Consider the following 6633-nt stretch of genomic DNA (forward strand, 5'->3'; position numbering starts at 1 on the left):
ACATCCTTACTATTTAACAAGAGGCCGCTGCGCTGCGCTCCGCGACTGCTGTCCTCGTGGATGTGGTTCTGCGAGCGGGAAATTTAAGCTCAAAATTTTTCGATTTCAGGCTGCAACATAGCCGCGCTGCGCGCGGCGTAAGCAAAGGAGAGCGGAAGCAGCGATTGGGCCCAATCAAGGAGAATGACGAAATAGGGGCCGTCGAAAGGTATATAAGGCGAGGGGCCCCTGGAGCGAGTAAGACAGGGATAAGAAAATGGTTTCTTACTTTGAGGGCATCTGCGTAATAGTATAGTAATCCTTGATAAGGAGCCATTCAAAATCCTTATTACTGCGAGAAAAAACCTTCAGGCGAGCTCTCGGCGCTGCCCCGTGTCATGAATATTACACAATCCAGATGGTTCTCCCGGATTCTATAGTATTCTTTCACTTTCCATACACCTCTGTATATTCGTAGGATATTCTAGATATTCAGTCTGACATGTATATAAGGAGCTCGTATTGCTCAATAACAAGCCAGACTCGAGCTGGTCTTTTCTCACTCACATTCCTCTCGTCTGTCTCCTCAGCATTGTCGTAGCTCAGTCCAGTTGGATTGTTAGTTGCTGACATTAGCTCGAGTCTCCACCAACTGCCCTACGACGATCCTCGTCACTCCCACACCAACCATCACCCATCTCCACACGATGATCCACCCTATACGCACATCCGACTCTCACCCTAAATCCTAACCCTACCGAACTCTACCACATCAAGACCCAGACCCCTGGAACCCTTCTCTGTGCATTTGCACAACCTTTTACCATACCACATCCCCGAAGTCACCTCTGTAATCACTAGCCCTTAGGCGGCTAAACAGAGCTCCGTCCAATTAGAATCGTACACTGCCCTACCATAGGTGGTGTTAAACGCTTTGCGCAGTGCAAGCGGATATTCCTGAGTACGACGTGGCAACCGGTTGCGACCGGGTGTTGGAAAAGCGGTAGCAGTTAGATTGACGATCCCTTTGAGAGCGTTGGACCGAAGAAACACAATTGCTCTTTGGGCTGCTACAGTATCTTTAGAACTGTATTACAATTAGCGTTTCGGTTCTTATTTGGAAATTTCCATCTTTGGCAAATTCTACCCCTGATCTGGTCGTTACAACACGATTAGTCCCGGGGTTTGCTGCAACTAGCTCCACGGACCCGACACCCTATGACCACGCCTTCTTGCGATTGTAGAGGACATACACATCAAGAACTAGAGGGAAGATCCATCTACATACGTGGCAATAACGTACGGTACTGCGCACAACAACCGTGCCCACACTCTCCGGATAATAGCAATCGTTGTCCTCAGTGTAGGGAAGGACTACGTGGAGAACTGCTACAAAGAGTTCCCACAGGAGTACCCTCAGAATCTCTCGCAGTCCTGCAACCCATAGCATCTGGTTCAGAACCCAGAACCAGACGAGACACTCTCGAATCAGTCACTGACCATCTCTGCTCAATCGCCCTCGGAGAATCCGAAGCACCACCAGAGGGCCCACCAAACCCCATGGAAGAAGCAGTAGAAGATTCTGAAGCCTCGAATCCACCTTCTCGTCATTCTCCCACTCTACCCTCGTCCCCATCTGATCCCGGTGCGATGGCCGAGAATCAAGACAGTGCCGCATTCCTAAATGGAAGCGCAATGAAGCCCGATGCCTTTGATGGCACAAAATCCAAGTACATTGCTTGGAAGACACAGATGAAATTGTACGTAGTCACGCAAAGGAAGCAGCTACCAGAACAGTTTGACAGGGTCTTCATGATCCTGTCTTACATGAAAGGGGGACATGCGGGCGAATACATCGCCACGTTCATGAAAAAGTACGACACAGATGAGAACGCCGTGATACAGACCACGAAGGCACTATGGGAAGACCTAGACAGGCATTTCTTAATCAATGAGCAAGCCGAAGCATACGATCGGCTCCAAGCAATGCAGATGGGAACACTGTCAGCGCAGGAGTTCTTCTCGAAGTTTGAGTTGTGCGCCTTCCAGGCGAATATTCACGACTTTGAAGCGCATTTCCAGGAACTCAAGTCACTTTTAGAAAAAGCACTCCGGGCTGACATCATTCGGCTTCTGTACAATTCATCAGAAGAACTACCCACCACATATGCGCTCTACAAGCTACGGGTCGCGCGCATCGACCTAAACCAGCAGCAGTACCGACGGAGAAACCCACAATCCCAGCGGCAAGGACAATTCCAGCCTCGGCAGCAGCAGACACAAGGTGCACCACAAGCACAGACTACGATGGCCGCGCCAACTGCAAACGCCCCGGTTCAGACACGCTGCGATGGGACAGGTGTCACATTTGGCAGCAGAGGCCAGCCAATGGAGCTAGACCAGGCACGATGCCTAGGCCTTTGCTTCCGATGTGGAGAAAAGGGTCATCTTTCGCACAACTGCCCTAATCGACAACAAGCCCAGCAAGGACGGGCAGCGGAAACCCCGGTAGTTCCTACTACCAATGCATTCACACCACTCGTGTTGCTTAACAAAGCTCCTGCCGCGACGGCAGAACCATTTGACTGGAAGGCGGCAATTCGTGAAGAAATTCGTGCAGCCATGAAGGGTTTTGCAAGCGGTCAGCTGGGTGCGTAGCCGAGTTGATCGAGCGTAACTTTACAAACTATCTGTGTTCCTGGTTTGGTGTACCCATGTATATACCAGAAAAAGGGGCGTCCGCAGAGCGGCGCAGAGAGGCACAACCCTCTTGCTTAATTCCCCCGAATAAAAAATTATTGCCTACACCAGAACATCAGACCAAATCTACGCAGTGGCAGCGCCACACACCTTGGACGGCAGCTTGGATCTGCCAATGGATAATCAGCAAAGAAGCCTCAGCGCTTAGATTGTTAACTGAATGGGTACACTCAAAGAAGAGTGTTGATGCCTCTGAAGCCTGTATGAACCAAATCAGGCAAATGGAAGAAGAAGAAGCTATAGACTTCTTGAATGAATTACGAAAGCAGCCTCGATTCATCCGAGGAAGGAAGGGGACACAGATGGACGTCCCCATGATTATAACCACCCTGGACACGCAGCAACACTTATCAGTCAAAGTGTTATTAGACACAGGATGCACTGGATCTTCTATTGATGCGCAGTTTGTCCGCGATAACAACGTCGCCACAAAGAAACTGCCATCACTGATCCCTGTCTATAACATGGACAGAACGCATAATGCCGGCGGAGCGATCACCGACTTTGTTGAATTAAGGGTGGAAATTCAGGACCACGTTGAACGGCTTCCGTTTGCTGTTACCAATCTAGGGAAGACTCCAATCTTCCTTGGATATGAGTGGTTACAGATTCACAACCCATCTATCGATTGGCAGGAACAAGTCATTCAGTTTGATCGGTGCCCAATTACCTGCAAATATGCCACCCGATTAATTGATATTGATGCCGATCAGGAAGAGCCCAGCGATCCAGAGGCTCGCCTAGAAGAAGGGGATAGAATCTTCATTCTAGACCACGAAACGTACTTTGCAACGGGAGCAGCACGTATTTGCACCACAGCCACTGATCTAGCGATCAAAGAAAGCCTGAAACACAAAGCCAAGACCTTTGAAAATACCGTCCCGAGTCACTATCACGATTACTCCGATGTATTTAGCAAAGAAGACTTTGACTCTTTACCACAAAAACGACCGTGGGACCATGCAATCGAACTCACACCAGGCACGCAACCAATCAGTTGCAAAGTTTATCCTATCTCTGTAAACGAACAGAAAGAACTTGATGAGTTTATAGAAGAGAACCTCCGAACCAGGAGAATCCGACCATCAAAATCTCCGTGGGCTTCTCCGTTCTTCTTCGTCAAGAAAAAAGATGGACGACTTCGATCTGTACAAGATTATTGAAAGCTGAATGAGCTGACGATTAAAAACCACTACCCACTTCCTTTGATACAGGAACTAGTGGACAAATTGAAGCAGGCGCAGTACTTTACGAAACTAGACGTCCGATGGGGATACAACAATATCCGCATCAAAGAGGGAAACGAAGAGAAGGCAGCATTCCTAATGAATTGAGGACTATTCGAGCCACTTGTCATGTGTTTTGGTCTTACCAATTTCCCAGCTACATTCCAAACCATGATGAACGATATATTCCGAGATCTCATCAGTCAAGGACACGTGGTAGTCTATCTAGACGACATCATGATCTTCACTCAAGATCTGAAAGAACACCATCAGATCATGCGGCAAGTTCTTCAGATCTTAAGGGAATACAAACTTTATCTGAAACCGGAAAAGTGCGAGTTTGAGAAAGCAGAGAAAGAATACCTCGGGATGATAGTAGGAAAAGGAGTTGTTCACATGGACCCAGTCAAGATAGAAGGAGTTGTCAATTGGCTGCGGCCTGAATGCAAACGAGATATTCAGGCATTCCTTGAATTCACCAACTTCTACCGAAGGTTCATCCGGGATTATGGCAAAATAGCAAAACCGCTCAGTTTGCTAACAGGCAATGCTACTTTCGAATGGACCGTCGAACAAGAAGTAGCCTTTACAAGCCTAAAGAATGCTCTCTGCACCGCGCCAGTGCTAGCCATACCCAATGACAACGACCCGTACCGAGTAGAATGCGACGCATTGGACTTTGCCGTAGGAGCAGAATTAGCCCAGAAGCAAGATGGCAAATGGAAGCCTGTTGCTTACCTGTCGAAAGCCATGACAGCTGCTGAAAGAAATTACAAGATTTACAATAAGGAACTTCTCGCGATCATGACTAGTCTTGATGAGTGGCGTCAGTATCTCATAGGCGCCATACATCCGTTCGAAATATGGACAGATCACAAGAATCTAGAATACTTCCGGAAACCACAGAAGCTTAACCGGCGGCAAGCCCGATGGGTAACCGAGTTGGCTGAATATCAATACTCGTTGCATCACAAGCCCAGTAAATCTAATGGCAAAGCAGACAGACTATTTTGCCAAAAAAGGCACAATGCAGGAAAAGAGGACAATTCAGATATTGTATTACTAAAACCAGAACATTTTCGTGCCCTGATTTGTAGTACTGTATTTAGTTTAGAAGGAATCGACCAGGACTGGGTTGCAGAAATTAAAAAACACAAAAAGAACCGAGATTCGCTAGTTATCGTAGCTTTACAGAATAAGGACAAAGACTGGGACAAAGATAGTACCGGACTCGTGACATAGAAGAACCGTATTTACGTACCAGTAAATAGAAAACTCCATGAACAAATCATTGCTCATCACCATGATACCCCATTAGCTGGACATCCTGGTCAATACAAAACACATGAAATGGTCACGCGTAACTACTGGTGGCCCCGAATTCGAGAAGATTTCAGGAAGTATGTGGCAGGGTGCGAGAAATGCCAGAAGACCAAGGTTCATACGACATGACCTACCGGACTTCTATTCTCAAACAAAATCCCTTCGTGACCCTGGGAAGTAATCTCCGTCGACAAGATAGGCGTACTACCGGAATCCTTCGGATACAACGCTATCCTCGTAATCGTCTGCATGTACTCTAAACAGATAATTGCGATACCAAGCATCATTGAGCTCAACGCTGAAGGATGGGCAAAGGCACTCCAAGATAACGTAGTCGCACATCATGGATTATCCCGAAAGATCATAAGCAACAGAGGAACTGAATTCAAGAATCAGTTCATCTCTGAGTTGTACCAATTCCTCAGAATCGAAGCCAATCCTTTGACCGCGTATCACTCCCAGACAGACGGGCAGACGGAACGCATCAATCGCGAGATAGAACAATACCTCCAATTGTTCATCAACTACTGACAAGCAGATTGGGCCGAATGGTTGCCACTCGCGGTCTTTTTGTATAACAATAAAGTTCATTCGTCCACCGGATATACTCCGTTCTTCGTCAATAAAGGGTACCACCCTTATGAGGGAACCCAACCGGTGTGAGAAGGACTAAGCGAGAATGTCCAACAGTTTGTCGACAGAATGAATTGAGTACGTGAAGACACTAGTGCGGCTATCAGTCTAGCACAGGAAACCATGAAGCACTTCTACAACAGGAAGAGGAAGAGCAGACTGGAGTACAAAGTGGGGGATAAAGTTTGGCTAGAAGGGATAAACATCCAAACAGACAGGCCAATGAAGAAGCTGGACGATAAGCAATATGGACCCTTCAAGGTCAAACACAAAATCGGTGCTTCCGCCTATGAATTGGAACTCCCACGTCAATGAAAACAACACCCCGTTTTCAATGAAAGCCTCCTTAGCCCCTTCAAAGAACCCACGTACCCCTCACAACGACGAGAACCGATAGTCCCTGACCTCGTAAATGGCGAGGAAGAATAGGAAGTTGAAGACATTCTTGACTCCCGTCGTGATCGAAACGGAAACCTGGAGTATCAGGTGCTCTGGAAGAACAGCCCTCACGGCAATCGCCGCTCCTGGGAATCACGGGCGAACTTGACCAATTGTCAAGAGCTCCTTCAAGAATTCCATGCTAGACGTCCTGACAAACCTGCGCCTATGACGATTCAAATCCCCCCTCTATTAACACGACTTGTTCACATATTCACGCGTGATACCACTCTCTTGGTACAACGGATGGATGGGATTCTCCCGAAGCAAGGAT

Source organism: Phanerochaete carnosa (assembly GCF_000300595.1).
Source record: "Phanerochaete carnosa HHB-10118-sp unplaced genomic scaffold PHACAscaffold_3, whole genome shotgun sequence".
NCBI lineage: Eukaryota > Fungi > Basidiomycota > Agaricomycetes > Polyporales > Phanerochaetaceae > Phanerochaete > Phanerochaete carnosa.